This window comes from Pomacea canaliculata, linkage group LG6 (assembly GCF_003073045.1).
Source record: "Pomacea canaliculata isolate SZHN2017 linkage group LG6, ASM307304v1, whole genome shotgun sequence".
Classification (NCBI taxonomy): Eukaryota; Metazoa; Mollusca; class Gastropoda; order Architaenioglossa; family Ampullariidae; genus Pomacea; species Pomacea canaliculata.
In genome coordinates this window covers 23,839,326-23,856,150 of record NC_037595.1, presented here as the reverse complement: position 1 = coordinate 23,856,150, position 16,825 = coordinate 23,839,326, and the positions used below count along the sequence as shown (strand labels likewise).

The window sequence follows — 16,825 nt, the reverse complement described above, 5'->3', positions numbered from 1 at the left end:
TTAAATTCGTTCTCCATTCCATTTCTCTTAATTAACTATCTGGCAGTCAGAAGCCAACAAAGAAAGTATTCTAGACCAAACGATTCACATGACTGGTCACACACTCCCCTTCCCACCTGTATCTACAGTGTCAACTGTTGAGAAAGTCGCTGCAGTACAAATAAAATGTTAGGATGAACCTGTGACAGTGAAGTGTAGGGAAGCCACGTGGGATAACTGTGGTTGTATAAGGGATCTTTATTCTCTCCCTTTAACCCTCTTCCCTTCCTTTTCTTTCTTCCCTCTCTCGTAGGCCAGTCAAAAATGGCAAGTATGTTTCTAATAGACTTGATTTGACAGAAAAAATTTATCTTCTTAGCTAAAGAAATAGCATTCTGCGAGGAATTTATTGGACAGAAGGCGCAAAGAATCAATGAAATATCTTACCAACATTAAAATACCCAATCTACAAAACAATTCTTGAAAAGATTGGTACATAACACATAAAATACAATATTTAAATAGCATTAAACAAAGAACATATTCACATTAGATAGCAATCATTTAGGAGTACATCCAACAGCAAAGAAGTAGTCCAAATAAATGAATACACAATTCTAATCAGTTCTTGTTCCAATCACCGAGTTATCTGAAATATTTCGTCCACACTTGTGCTTTATGTTCTTTTATCTTTAATTGCTCGTAATACCCTACAACACAAACTCTTTTCACAAGTTCATGTGACCTATCATCCTCTTTTTTAACATGAGATTGAAACAACATTCATTATACTCTTTTGCAGGCCTTCACTCTTGGTGCAATACAGAAACAGCCACTGAAGAAAAGCATTATTCTGTTTGAATTATATGAAAATGGCTAATCTTACAAGACAGTTGCCTGCAAAGACTTTATTTAAATTATCGACCATGTCGGCTTGCGCTGGAACAATTTTGAAAAACGAAACCTCTTCAATGCACATTCTAAACTGACAAACGATTGAGAATTTCGGAAAGAAAGGCAGTATTTTCCACAGTCATGGACAAACAAGTGGTTCTAGACCCCGTTTCAGTCAAGTCCTTGACCTGTTTGGTCTTCGGTTCAAAGGGATGAGCGCTGTAGGGAAGCTGCAGACGCTAGGTTCCTGTCTGTCCACTCTTTGATATTCTCCAGCCATTCCTTACTATGTCATCATCGGCGTCAGCCTCCTCCAAGGATGTCTTAATCAAAGTTTTCTTGATAAAACATGGACTGTCAAACAGGGGACTAGATTGACATTTTTTTATATTCGTCATGTTCAAGAGGAAGACAAAGAAGCAGAGCAAAAGAACAAGAAAAGGACATCCAAACGTGAAATGGCTTCTTCATCGGCGCATCCCAGTTAATGGCTGAGGAAGTGGGAGGGATGACATAATTTTACACCGAGCCAATAAATAAGGCAATATCACGACAAACAGCCATGTAAACAGATTCCACATGCGTAGAAAGAGCAATGTGCTCAGACGAAATTCGAACCCAGGACAGCCAACCCTCGCTGTATTGGCGACAGGCGCTAACCGTTTCGCCACCAGACTCTCCTCCGGAAATGGTAAAGTATCCAGAAAGTTGGGAACAGGTGATGGACTTATGAAAACGATAACAATATTATTATTATTAATCTCATTATTCTAAAAACAGTAATAGTAAAAACAACAGTATCATTAAAGGCATCACAGTTAAAAAAACTAAAGTTCAAGCAAGGTCGTCCTTCTATAGATACTCTCTCCAAAAAAAACTTATATACATCGCTCAGCGATTCTTTACTGAGGACTTAGTGTATCGATGCACCTTTGGTGTGTTTTCACGTAGTCAGTAGCAGTACACCAACACTATGTTTTGGAAAAAAAAGTCTCAGTGAAGACCCTGGCACTTAGTACCTCCTCCCCGCCAGTGCCGTGTCTCCCTGCAATCATTTCTCATTCCCAATGTTTTCTTCATCGCTCGCCTTCAACATGGCGGACACCGGCGAGACAGCCACTCCTTAACAGTTCCAGACTTTCTGGCAGAAAACCTCGAGCAATAATCTGGAGTGTGTGTGTGAGTGTGTGCGTACAACATGTGTGTGAACATGTGTGTGCGTGTGTAAAAATAATATAAACATTAGATAAAAGAAATTGCTGGAACATGGTGGGGTTCGAGGTTGGGAATCTACTCTTCAGTTTTGACGAAACATTTGCTTGTGTTTCGCTGCGCGAACATGACTGATTCATTCGTAGGGCTTAAAAGTTTTCAAAGAAAAATATAACATTCCTTAGCTGTAAACATCCTTTCACTGGGGGCAAAAAATGGTACACAGCTTGTCCGTGCACAGCCTGGCTGATACACAAGCCACAACAGCTCGGAGCTGAAGAGATCAGGGATGGGATTGAAGGAGGAACGGAAGTAGAGTAGGGATGGCCAGGGTAACACGAAACCATGTAACGGTTTTAAGTGATCCGAGGACACGCAGGTCAAAGATGGAGATGTCATCTTCTCGATGCCGTTTCCTGCAGGTTCCATTCAGTCTGATGATGCGCGCGCAGATCGAAGACAATCGTGAGAGCGTGCGGTACGCGGTACGCAATCCTGCCTCGAGATACGAGAGTAAGCCCGCGTTGTAACTCGGCCATTCCCAGCTACCACCACCACCAGCACCACCACCACCGGCACTACCACCGCCACCACCACTACTACCACCACCCGCCGCTGGTGCTGCTGCAGTTTGAACTTTTTTGCGGTTACGTCACGTGTTGTTGTCAGCGTCACTACACCGGTTGTGACAATCCGCGAATAACAATACTTGACTGCCAGAACCCGGGGTTTCCAGCCCAACACGGACGTCAGGAAGTTTTGCAGAAAAGTAGAAATCCACGGATTCCTCTGTTGTCATCTTCTTGGAAGATCATCTCCTTTCTTTAGGATTTATTGTTGAAAAAATTGTTTTATTGCTTCTCTCTCGATTAATTTCGGCTGTTCAATGGTGTTAGTCGTTTTCAAACGGGATCTTCTGATCACACGCTGTACCACCCTGACTAAAGTGGTTTATTTTCCGATAACCACGTTTATGTAATTGTTACTGTGCGAGACATTGCAAACCGCAGAGTTTCAGGAGAGTTTCCGCAGGAGTGTGGGACTTGTGAAAGAGAAATTTCTGGTGGAATCCTGTAAACATTCATGGCGCATACATCGTCCACTCACTGCATGGCGGCCACTGGATGCTGAGGCAGAAATGAACTTTCTGAGGCTCAAGCTGGTCTACATTTCTACATCTGGGTGATTCCAGGACGAGAAACCTGTAAGTAGAAATTAATCATTTGAGAAATTAATAATCGTAGAAGAGTAATAATGTGAAACCTTAAGTTGTAATGTGAAAGAGAGTGACAATGTAAAATCGTGAAAGACGAATAAACGAATTTTTAGGAAGAATGAAAGAAACGATAGAAAAGCTGAAGTAGTAATATAATATAAAGAAAGACTGAAAGTTTGAGTACTAAGGTGAAAGTAAAGTAATAATCTAGAGTTTGAGCAGTAATGTCTTGAAATCAGACAAATATTTTAAAACCAGTCAGAACACTGAATAGCGAGGTTAAAGTATGGCAATAACCAAAAGTTTGGGTAGTAGTGGGTAACTGATAGTGATCATAAGATCATAAGAACTGTTAGATATACATGATAATACGGAGATTTGCAAAATACTGTGAAGATGTGTCTATCGCAATGAAAAAAAAAATATATTTCATAAGACAACGATGTCACCTCTGGATACTCAATTATTTCTGTATTTCGAGTTCTAACAGTATTTGTGCATGTGTGTGTGTGTGTGGAACTTCTCCCTTGTTTCTTTTCCCATTATGTTTGTATGTGACTGAGGGCGAAATACCAGCATTTCATTGTCTTTTAAGACAAGTTAAGAGGAGAGTGGTCTAACCTCTACTTCTAGATGCTCTTTCTGCTGTTCTGGTCCCGTATGCTGATGAAAACTTTTTAAAACATTTTAAGACCGGTATTAACATTCATTGTCTTTAGTTAACCACCAGAACGTGAGAATAATTTCTTTACATGGGGAAATCTCGTGTATCTAAAGCAAATTATAGAAGTGCTTACCTTCCAACTTTTGCAATTTAGATACCGTAATTTGTTTATTTACATAATAATCTGCAAAACAATGAATCGATTAGACCTCAGATTTCCCAGTGGATAGCCTCTACTAGTATCTGTTCCTTTCGTAGCAAACGAACACCAACTCTCAGAGGAGTTCTTTTCAATGTCAATTATTTTTGCTTTTGACGATACACATCGAAGATTTTAATTTTTTCACATATATGTTTTTCAATATTTTGGGCTTAGTCTTCTAGAGACTGGAAATGACAGTTCTTGTTTATGTGATTGCCCAAGGACCACTAGCTATCCCGTAGGATAGTCAGACGATACTGAGGACTACTCCCGCAAGACTGAACATGAATAGTTTGGACGATACGCTATGGAGTCTTAACGAGTGTCTTTGACCTTTGAACTGTAAGAAGTACCAAGAAAGTATAAATCAAACGTGTACAACTATTGTATATGTCTGTATGTTTCTCTAAAGAGGACAAAGCAAGTTCCACTATATTTCAAGTCTATATAATTGGTTTTACTTTTCTTCTACTTCCTCGCAAAAGATTCTAGGGTTGCCAGGGTAAACAAAATGTAGTAAAGACATTGGTGAAACCCAAAGCTGCGACCCTTTCAACGAAAGCATGATGGTGGTGTTCTACCAGAAGCTTTGAGAGAAAACAGTTCCAGAGGAACACCAAGATTCTTCATTAAACTTCCTTTACAGGTTTTTACACCCTTCTCTTTTCCCCTCAACTACTCTTGATTTTGAAGCGTGCAAATTATAAATAAACACAAAACAAGCTTTTGTTCCTTTGCCTTAATTGCCTGCTGAAACTTTTAGTTTTAGTTTAGGAAATTGAAAATCCGAAGGCATTTTTAGAAGCAGTTAATGAAAAGCAAACATTCTAGAACTCTAACTTTGGTGCACTGCCATTGTTAACAAGGAATTTTTACCTGTCCTGCCGTTTCACTCACGTGACCCACAAACACGTTTTTGATGTGAAAGAGAATACCCTCTCAAACCTTTGTCATGTAGAATGTTGTCGTTTGGGTTTTGGTCTCTGCCACCCGTAATATTTTTGTCCACTTTTGGTCCTCCACTTGACTCGAGGAAAGGTTTATATACGTACGCTCTTTGTAGCGATATCATGAAGCACTTGCACTTCCCAAGTCCTCTCAACATACCTGGCGAGTTTACAGCTCATGTTCAGCAACGGAAGCACGTTTCCAGTGAAGGGGGAGATAAAAAATACTGTGACGCCATCCATCCCACAACTCTCTCGCTTACTTCCCTTACTTACTTGTCATCTCTTCTTCTCCTCTCTCTATCTCTGTCCCATTTAATTTACTTTCTCTCTATCTCTATCGTGAGTACTGTCTCAAATTACAAACTTTGTTATGGGTGCGAGAGGTATGTCACAATTTCTTCTGAGTAGTATTTATCGATTGTCAACCATCTTAGATCGTAGAAAATAAACATCAAATAGAAACGTGTTCCTGGAAAAGTATTCACCAACCGAACATGACGTATGACTGAACCATAATGAATATTCCTGTCAAATTTAGTGAGCATCAGTGAACAAACGGCTTGGAGTTGTCAAGGTTTTAACTGTACCCTTCTCTTACCCCTCATTTTGTCTCACTGATATATATATTACTGCCAGCAAACCCCTGCACATAAAAGCCATCTCCGTTGACTTTTTATTGACTGCCGAGATAAACCCAAGATAGACAACAGCCAGCCGAGAGAACCATATGGTCCACAAGACATGTTCATGATCTGTCTTGGCTTTAAAGATTGAGACAAGACCGGATGTTGATGTGTCTTGGCCTGGACGACCTCTCTCTGGTACAGTGGCAGTGGTGTGTAGCATCACATGTGAGAGATAACAGATTAATAGAGGTAAAGATTATCTACACGTGTGGGAATTCTCCACAGGAAACTCCTTTGACTATGAAAACCTTTAGGACAATAGAGAAGTGATAGCAATGATCTTTGTCCTGTTGGTATTGTTATTAGATATATCCTTTATCTTCGTAATGTTATCAAGCATACAATGTTCGTATTGTAATGTAGCTAGATATATATAGTTCTGATGAATATCATTTTATATACATAATCGTCGTATTATTCTCATTTATTATATATATATACAATTTTCGTATTGTTTTCGTATATATATATATATCCCTAAATACATTTAGTTGGTATGTTATCAGACGGTAAGTTACTAAATATATCCCTTATCTTCGTATTACTATCATATATCCAAAATCTATGAATTGTATTCAGACACATCCCTTATCCTAGGATTGTTAGGAGATATATCCTAATTATATTTAGACAGTAATATATCTTAACAAATCTCAGTTGTGGAGTAAAAAAAATAACGAACGAATATCAGTGATTTTCATTACTTTCTGTTATTAAAATAACAGGGATTAAAAGGGAATTGTCAGTAGTGCTTTCTTTACCCTGACCGATTAGAGAACTGTAACTTGAAGAACCTTGACAAACAAAACATAATCGGTTAGCCAGGAAGAATAGAAATAACATCCAGGAAACAGAAATCTTTGACACATCCCTGCTCTTTGATCCACCTGGTAATTTACAGGACTAAATTTTTCAAGATAACTTTTTCAAAATCCCGTCATATGAAAAAGTGACTGTAAGCGAGCAAATCTTTTTTCTATAAAAGCCTTAAAGGGAGCTGCAGGGGTGGCTTTAATCAGTAACAGCTCTAATCATTCCCAAGAAAGAAATGCGGAGGCGTACTGAGGCAAGTAGGAGTTAGAGCCGTTAAAAAAAAACCCACAGCACCCTGTTTTCACGTGGCAAGCACGAGAAGGTTCCAGGAAAAAAAATGATCCAAGCCACAAAATAAGCTGTGATTGTGATCAAGGAGGGCGCTTTGATCGGAACCCTGCAGTACAGAAATCAAGAATTACTTTTTTGCCCTAAGCTAGGTGATGACCTGGATATGACCCGGAATTAAACAACTGCCACAGTCTAAGGAATGAAACCTGGGTGTGTATTCACTTTCTTTGGGTAGGGGACGGACTAAGGGCGGGGATGGACTGTGTTCGCAAGTATCAGTTTGATCACGAACTTGTATTACTGGACTGCAGTCAGACGATTTTTTCCAGTTAACTGCGAAAGCGAGGCATGAGACGACAAAGCTTCCGGTTTATTCACATTCTTTGTATAGGCTCGCCGAGACTAACAGCGGATCACTTTGCAAGAGGCTAAGCGTTGGTCTTGGCAGACAGACAGCAATCCACCTGTACACGTCTATGGTTTGATTAAAGAGAAATGTCAAATAAGTTAGAGACTAATAAAAAAAAAGACTTGCAATATCTGTTTCTAAAAAATATTGTAATGTAACGCTTACGGATCGATGTATTGAAAAATGAAAACAATGACATTTCCTTTATTCAGTAGGTTCGTGCCCATAACTGATGTTGGGAGAGTGGGTTGGCTGAGGTAATAAAGTAAAAGTAGAAAATACATAGATACAGTGCCATTACTTCATTAAAATTAAAACATATAATAATTTTTTTATTAACAACAGCAGTAATTTTGTAAGTTATTTGTTCTTAATTTGTTTGACTTTGTACAGAAAGTAGGCAACATTTTGAATTAATTTTAGACAGTCACGTGCAAATAAATAAATATATCTTTTGCCGTATTGTCAACATTTGGTATAATTATATCTGAGATTATTTTTATCGCGTGATGTACGTCTTATCTGATGTCATGGCTAAAAATATCCCACCCTGAGCTTATAGCCAATAAAATAAAAAAAATTCAACAGGCTAGTAATGCGTTTTGCGACCAAGTACAAGTTGCTGCAGGCCTTTATCAGTGAGTGGGCCGATGGTTAGCGAGCGACAGGTGCACTGTTCTTCGACTTGTTTTGGACATTGACTAGTCATTTTTCTTGGAGAACCTTAAGGACACTGGAATTAAACCAGAACTATTTCCAGCAAATATGCAAGCTAGTGTAAATAACCCCCCAAAGGGGAAATAACTCTCAGCCGATGAGGATGCTGCCTTCCACCTTCCCAACAACCACACCCTGAAAAAAACTACTCATGGTAAAAGCTTTCACACTGACAAACAGAATAAAAATCTTTTTCCTTGACACTTCCATTATCGCAGTACATTCAACGCAGGTGAATTAGCAAAAATCGAATTTTCAGGTGCAGCAAAATGATTTTCTGAAGTTTGTGTTTTGATAATTGATTTTGAGTCCGTTATTGTTTACACGAGCTTTCGCTTTTTTTACAATCGCCTTTCTGCTACTATAAAGTTTAAAGATCAAACTATTATAAGTTATTACTTTAAATGATATTATCTGAATAATATTCCAAGTTTCTTAAACATTTTATACACACTCTACACTTAGTAGAACATCAGACAGCATTTTTTTTTTTACTTCAGAGTCTCTCTCCATCTCTCATTCGCGCATATACAAAGGATACACACACATACACACTCTCAAACACATGCACACATTCGCACACGCGCGCGCACGCACACACACTCCAATAGCAGCGTCTGGTAGATATCCTATTTCTTTCGTATAAGTTCAACACCTCTTGATTTGTGTGGGCATAGATATCAAAATAAGATTCTCCACGCGCAAATTTCCAGAGCCATTCCTTCCTGTAACATTATTTTCACGGAGCCACCTCATCAAATCTCTGTCTCTCACTCCATCGTAGCCTCCAGCGATTTCCTGCTTGTTTCTTTCCTTTCAGTTTACATTCTTTCATGTTTTGTATTCAGGCGGTTTCTGATTTTTCTTTGATTGTGTTTCATCACCTCTTGCAGCTGCCTCTCATTGTATCGAGCTTCTATCCTCCTTTGTCAGGCCCAGTCATCTTTATCTAAACTTGGAGCATTCTACTGATAGAAATAAAAACACTATACAGAGCTAGTAATGAATAGAGGGCTGAAAGTGTTCCAGAACAGTAGACAGATGGAAACTATTTTGGAATTTCGTATTGTGGGTGGCTTCTCCTTCCTGTGCACCTGCACGTAGTCGCTGGCCAGCATCTCTGATAAACATACAAGAAGAGCCACTCCTGGTCATCAACTTGACCCAAGTAAAACACTTTCTGGACATTCTTTGGAATAAATTTATACGAAACCGTTGGTAAATATTTCACATAACTGCCATATAAAATCTGTGCATAACTTGTCCAAACATTCGGCCATATTTGTTTAGTTAAAGAGTCTAGTTTGGTAGAGTACATCTCTTTCTTACAAGTCGTGATTTTGTGTACTAAACACATACTGGAGTGTGAAGATTTCCACAGAACAACAAATTTTATTTCTTCCCTTATCAGAAGAAAAGAACCAGCAGGCGTGTAAAGTGTCGGATGGTCTGTGGATAGGAACGGGGAGACCTTGCCCGCCTGATGATCGAGTGAAGATGCTCGCAAAGTCCGGTAAAGATGTTCAAATATATTTCCTATCAGAAGACACCTCTTATTCAGATTTTATCTAAGGTCACGAGGACAGGTCGAGAAGTCTCAAAACGAAACAATTTTTTGTGTCAAAAATATGCTTGAATGAAGGACAGAAAAAGAGTGTGAGAAAAAAGTGCAAGAAAAAATTAAGACAAAGGGAAGTGAGAAAATGCACAAACAAAAAGTCTTCAAAAACAACAACGTACTTATACTCCCGCAAAAAAGTCTATGTCTGGAACATGTCAAAGAATTAGAATTTACCGAACATATAATCATGCCTCTCGACGTTTAAGACGCATAGTTTTTTGGACTTCAGAAATAATTCCTGTGGCTAATACATATATATACTTTTTTCTTTCCTTTTTTTTTTTTTTGTCTATGGTATCTCTTCACTGAGTATACCCACTCATAAAGTTACTCTTCTGAGCACTGAACTTCTGAAAACTACTGTTGGCTTCATTGACATTTTCAGATGCAACTTCTGCTGGAGAGCGCCGTGCTAATCTTCCGTTAGAATTCAAAAAACAGCTTTGTACAACTTGATGTTGGGGCTAATTTTTTTTCTTTTCAGCACGACACTTAACCGGATATACGTCACAGCTGGTGGGACTTTTTGATCCCAGCATTTTATTAACTACTCTGTTTTCTGTTAACCTTCAAAGTTTGATAATTGTATTATCCGTTATTTCTATTTACCTTTTTGTGGCAACAAAATTACTGTTACCAGTAGGCGTCTTCTTTCTACCGCCTACATACAATTTGTTTATTTTTAACTTTGTATTTTAAATAAATGACCACAATTAAAAACACCAGGGCGCGTGGAGCATAAACTTTTTTGACCATGATGATTTTCAATTTATTTTTGGTCACAGGAAGTGCGGGGCTATCATTCAACGACAAGAAAAGACGATAAATGAGAAATAGGTTTTTTAGGTTTACTTTTATACCAGATATTCATTCTGTTGAAACAAAGAAGATATTTAAATATTATTATTAAATGATGTGTTTTAGAAATGGATTTTTTTAAGTAAAAATATTTAGTTTTGATTGTTATTGTAAAATATTTGTTAGTCCTTTGCGTGTAGACTGCTGATTACTGTTGTGACTATGTAGGTCACAACAGAGACATCTCTCCCTCCCAGATTAATTATTCCACGGACCTGAAAACAGCAGGCTTGCACTGCCATCCTTTCACCGTCCCTTCATTCCAAGATGTATGGACCACTTACAGTCCTCATTAACCAGCCCCAGGTTTCCGCCAGCTCTCCTAGGGTTCCAAGTTATATCCAGCTTGATATCCATCCTGGCCAACAGAGCTTGAACCCAGTGTCTGTGTGGCCGGCCAGGCTGTGTGGCGGGATTCCAGTACTGCAAGAGGATAACCAGGGGTCAGAGGTTAGTCTTACCACTTCCCAAGTCAGATTCAACCACCGCTTCCCACCTTCTCTCCTTCCCATGCCAGACAGACACCAACAAGTGCCTCCTGCGGGTCTTAATGTCCTCGCACTTCGCGGCTCCATCAGTGAGTATTTTCCATTCGGTTTCCTGCCTGCTGTCTCCATTACATTTTATGTGGAGTTCTTCGTGAATGGCTCGGTGGAAATTGAGTAGAAGTGGATACCAGTGAAGACAATGTTGTTCTTATATTTTCTGAAAATTTTTTTCTCTCGATAAATCCATCTTTGCATAAGTAGCAGAACAGATTTTCCATTCATATATAACAATGCATTTGTATCTAGGCGTGTTTGCTCACTTGTGTGTCCGTTATGTACTTAATGACTCCTTGTATCTACTCCCCCAACTCAGCCCCTCCACCTCTGCCGCAGCAGACTCAAAGTAATCGCATCAGTCTCCACCGAGGCATTAAATTGTTTACGATAACACTACACGCTCCGTCCCCCAGTGTAAATATAGGAGCCTGGGGGATGTAGGATGCTACTTGGTGGTCGAGAGTTTGTCATGGCGGCCACACTTATGAATAGAGCATTAATTATACTTTGGCACACAGCGACTCAGCAGAAGAAATATTGTATTTTTATATTTCTTCTTTCCTTGTGATCAATAAAGCATTGGTCACACATGAAAGCTTTTCTTGGAAGAGCGGTGAGGATCGTTTCGAGACGAGGAGGATCCTGAAACATCTCATTACGTTTGTGTGTGAATATTTTGTCTGTATGTCTGCGTGCTTGCATGTGTGTGTGTGTAAGTCGGGATGCAGGTGTCCTAGCGGATGTGAATGTGTTTCCATACATGAGTGTACGACCAAAGGATATATATACCAGAGCTCTCGCCGTATGGTACTCCAAGGACTCGATGTTATTCTTATGTGTCCGTCGTATTACAAGGATGCTCGTACTTAAAGACTTTTAGCCTAAAAGAATATAAATATTTATATATATGTTGCTGGCCTTACATGAGTTGTTGGAGTCGTGCCAGTTGTCGTTAAGGTCAGTCACTGCACTCTAAGTCCGACTGGTCTGCTGTCAACATGACTTGGACTAATTTCAACTTTTCTTTTCTTTCCTTTCCTTTTTTTTCTTTTTTTTTTAAATTTATTTTGTTTTGGTTTTTTTAATGACAACTGGGCAGCTGCAATTCGCATTTCCCTTTTTCATCAAGAGTTATTTTCTGAAAGTACCTGTCACTTGTAAGCTATATGCATCTTCTTCTTCGTCTGTTCCTTCCATCAGTTCTTCTATCCTCAAAATATGTGCATCACCTTAAATGTGTATTTATAATGAATATCTGTGTAAAATATGTATGCGTGAACGAAATGTTTGCTTTTATAATACAAATGCACGATGAACATATAACATAGAGACCAAAGAGAGGAGTGAGTGGTGCCTGCTTGATTCTCTACAACCTGCAAGTTATCTAGACAGCACTGGTACATACACTTTCATTCTATTCCTTCCCTTTTCCTCCTTCTTCAACTCAATTGACCCACACTTACTATAACTTGGTGTCCGAGCATCAACTGCTGTGAATGAGAAAGTTTCTCGGGTACAGACTGCAAATAGCCATCTTGTGGTGGATGACACAGTTTCCAACACACTGATCCTAAATACAGAAGCTCTGCAGGATGTCTTCTGTCTCCGATACTATTACACCTACTGAACAGACTTCCCAGCTGTGCCCCATTCTTAATTAAGTCTGCAGACAACATTGTTTTCTGAGGTCATGAACGAGGATTCGTTGGCGATCGGTTTCATGTAAAGAAGTGAAATTCGTGGTTTAATGAGAGCTTTCTCGTGTTCAGTGTAAAGAACATTCAGTCTGTCTGTGTGGTGCAGCTTTCTCTCCATTAAGGATAAAGCTTCAGGGTAGTCAAAATGTCATCAAGAGTATCAGGTGATCTGTAGACCAGGGTTGTGGGGTTAAAAGCTGTGAGTATGATCAAAGATCCCTCTATCCCGACACATCCCCATGTCCAACTGCCTCTGGTTGTGGATGTAGACAACTCTCGTCCTAGAGGAGATTTTTTGCCAAGTCCAAGTTAGATTACCAACTATGATATGACTTATAAACAGGACTAGCAAATGAAGCGAGCTTTTTATCCCTAGCATGTAACACTAACCGTGGTGTGCCTCTAACAATAGTCCCTGAGGGCATCTGTGTCAGTGTGAGTGGATATGTATGTAAGGTGTGACTGTATTTTTTTTTTAATTTAATTTAATTTTTTTTAGTTACTCATAAGAGTTTTGAACACAGAAAATGTATCTATTGTGGGCAGAAGACAGTAAAGTCTTATTACAGTGTGCGTTGGGAGGAAGGGGAACAGACTCCTGAATGTTTAAAGCACCGGTTCCGTTGGATTCCAAAGAATCACACTCCTCAAAGTTCACCCCATCTTCCCCATTCTGCAAAATTTGTGAAGAGATTCCGCATGACGAAGACTTAAAGAAATGACAAAGAACTTTGAACATAAATGCAAGTGACATCCAGTAATGGAGTTAATAGCTCTCATGTTTTGGTTAGAATCTGTTTTTGTTTTTCGACCTCCGCTTCGAGTTGATTGATGAAGCCGGTTTCTGCTCTCTCTTTTTCCTTTCGCAAAGCTTCGGAATCCACTTCTTTTTCCTGTGGTTGACATGGAAGAAGCATTGAAAGTTTTGCGAAATTCGTTGCCGATGTGAAAGATGTCCGGAGTCGGTAGCTATGGCGACCACGGAAACGATGTGGCCGGGGGTTAAGTGTTAACCCCACGTTTTGTGCAAGGGACTTGTGGAGTGGGAAGAAGGAGGGAATGGGGAAGGAGTCAGATATCAAAAGTGCTCTTCAAACGGCTTTCCTACAGACAGCATTGAACAAGTTGCAGACGATAAATCTGTCAGCTTTAAAATGAAAATATCACTGAAAAGAGCGATAAACCATCATGAAATAGAAGTGTTTATGATGTCTGAGTTGCAGTTTTTTGGGGGGAGATTTGTAAATATTACCAGTATTCTGCCACTGGAGATGGGCTTTAGCTTTTTAGCTTTTTGGAAAGCGGGTAGCCGAGTGGCAACAGCGTTAGTGTTCGACGCCGGAGGCACACTTGTGAGACGGTTCGATACCTGTGAGGCGCAATGTACTTTTCCCAATCGACCCAATACCCAATGCGCGCGCGCACACACACACACTCTTATCTTAACCAAGAATAGAATTGTTTTGATTTTTCTGGTTGTAAGAGTGGGAGTTGCAATTTTGGCCTAACTTAGCCACGGGTTTCCGTGCCCGAACTTTTCCATCGTATAATTTAACTAGCATCAGCAGCATTTATGAGATGCAAGCGGGAAGTGTTCGCAAGATTAAGACCAATGGACAAGTGAACTTTAAGATGCCAGATAATCAGTTCGTTTGCACTAACAAAAGCAATTACTGAACACTGAGCGGGATGGTGTGAAGAATAAACCATTCACCTAGAAGAGTTTTAAACCTGCTGTGTTATCAGAAACCGCTGAAGAGCCGATGGACAAGAAAATTAGTACCTGAAGAAAATTTGGAAAGATTCTAATTTTTTTTTTTTCTTGCTGTCTTTTTTCCATTCGTTTGTTCGTTCTACCTTTTTTATTTTTTTTTCTCCTTTTTAATCTTTCTATCGTTCGTTATCGTTTTTATTATTAATTCTTTTTTTTCCTGCTGTCTTGTTTCTCTATCTCTTTCGTTTGAACTTCCTGTATCTATCTTTTTTCATCCAGTTCTCATTTCTTCGACCTTTTCCTTCTTTCTTATATATTTTTATTTTTATGTCTTCGTGAGAAGATAATTTCTTCTTATTTAAGATTTTGTTTCTTCATGTTTATATTAATATTTCTTTAGATTTTTTTTTATTTGTGTGTGCTTCGTAGCCCAAGAAAAATTTAGAGCTGACGAGGAAAGACTAATTGTATTAATTAAGGAATCTCCTATTCTCTTGCTTTGTTATCTGCCCATTTGTTCTTGGCCAAAGACAACATCAGAAGTCAGAGATAGCATGGAAACAATCCTACTTTTAACATAAACAAGTTTTAAGGGCGAGCAAAGGCTTTCAAAGTGTCGTAAAGCTCTCAGAGCCCATCTTAAATCGTTGTTTTAGCCTATCCACGTTTCATCACTATAAATCAGCCAGTCGTTTGTGGAAAAAAAATATTTTCTGTTAGAGTTCAAACATCGCAAAGAAAAACAGATTCTGAGGGTTACTCACCGTTGACATACTCTTAAAAAGGATGAAACCCCATTTTCTCGAAGAAGTCAAATTTTTTAGCCCTTGGATGTCAAACCAGAGAGGTCAGAAAAAAATCTTTGTACCAAAGCCCCATTAATGTTTGCTTTGAGAACGGGGAATAGTTTCTACTTTGTTCTGTGTAATGAGCTGCTGCTTTGATGTGAAAGGGTTTTTTCATTAATTATTTTACGTCCGTGTAGGTGAGGTGAAGGTGGTGTGTGAGTGGCATCTGTCCTCCCACTTCACAAACTTTGTTTTCCTGTGTTGTCTGCACGCCTTGTCATAGAATGAAAGCTGAAGGTTGGATCGTCTGCTGATAAAGGTCTTCTAATCGACATCTGGAGTTGCGTTGGAGGCTGTCCCACATGATGGGGCTTCTTCCTGACCTTTTACTTCTTCATTTGCAGGGTAGACTCCCCTGATGTTTCACTTTCCTAAGAAGTATTGTAGTGCAATGCATTGTCCTCCTTGCAGCCAAGTCGTAGAAGCAGACGCCTGTTCCTTTTTTTATTGATGAAGTCTTGTTGACCTTTTGCCTATCTAGACAGCAACGGGATTGGTGAGAAGGATTGGGTCTGACAGAGTATCTTTGATGATCGAACTCATTAATCATGTAAGAATAGCGTAGAATTTCCCTTGACTATATCTGTTGAGGAGATAAAAAGGGTATTTGACAGCAAAGAACCCATAACCTTTACCTGCTCCACTTGTTTTAAACAAAGAACAAAAAAATTCATGCAATGTTTGTCTTCTATAGAAAAAAGTAGTTCAGGATACAGCTATTTTCAATTAGTCTATAGAAACATATAGACATTCCTATCGCTAGACTTACTTGAACAAGTAAAAGGTAATTACTTGACATTTTCCTTGAAAAGGTTAAACAAATGCTAAAAGGGTTTAAACGGTATTAATTATTTGCCATATATGAAAAAAGATATTGATAGAAGGCAGCTAACTTATCTTCCACCTCAAAAGTAGTAAATATGCGAGCTTCCTTAAACATTGTGAGAAAAATATTGCAAACAAGCATTATTCTAATATTAAGGCAGAATTTTAAAAATGATAATAAAATTTTGAAATTCATGAAAAGTTTTTTTTTACCTGACAAATATTACAGATTGAGAAAATTACAATAATGGGAACATGAAAAAGTGGAAATAATGCAGAGTAGGATATGATAGCATTGAAAGCAGCCACATTTTGATAGAACAGGTCGACTTGACCTCCCAACTCATCTGAAACATGTAAAATAATATGAGCTAGTCTTACATTTTGACTTCCGTATCAAAGGTCTTGTATTGTAAATGCTTTAATAAGAGCCAGAGAGCAAAACAAGAGAATCAATCACAATCCTTTCAACGATAGAGATCGCGAAGAGCAGTACAAAGGAAAAGCCCAACAGGATATAGCAAGAAAGAGTGAACAGAGAAATGAGAAGTAATGAAGAACACAATACAAAACATGTTGAGTCGGGGAACTGATAGAAAATGAAACACATCCGTCAGCTCACCAGAAAACAGAGTTTAAGAGAAACTTTCAGAAAGAAATTTGGTTTAAAACCCTGATTTAAAT

The 16,825-nt window shown here is 38.8% G+C and overlaps 1 protein-coding gene across 2 annotated transcripts in view; it reads left to right on the top strand.

Annotated features, from left to right (window-relative positions):
- The first annotated feature begins 3,260 nt into the window (after positions 1-3,260).
- LOC112567170 (relaxin receptor 2-like) overlaps positions 3,261-16,825 on the top strand; it is a 54,972-nt gene continuing 41,407 nt past the window's right edge. Inside the window, exon 1 of one of the 2 annotated variants that reach the window (XM_025243747.1) lies at positions 3,261-3,289. The gene's annotated coding sequence lies outside the window, so the exon portion shown is untranslated. Of the gene's footprint in view, positions 3,290-10,555; positions 11,090-16,825 lie in introns of those variants that run through there. The other variant, XM_025243748.1, reaches the window with a different exon arrangement.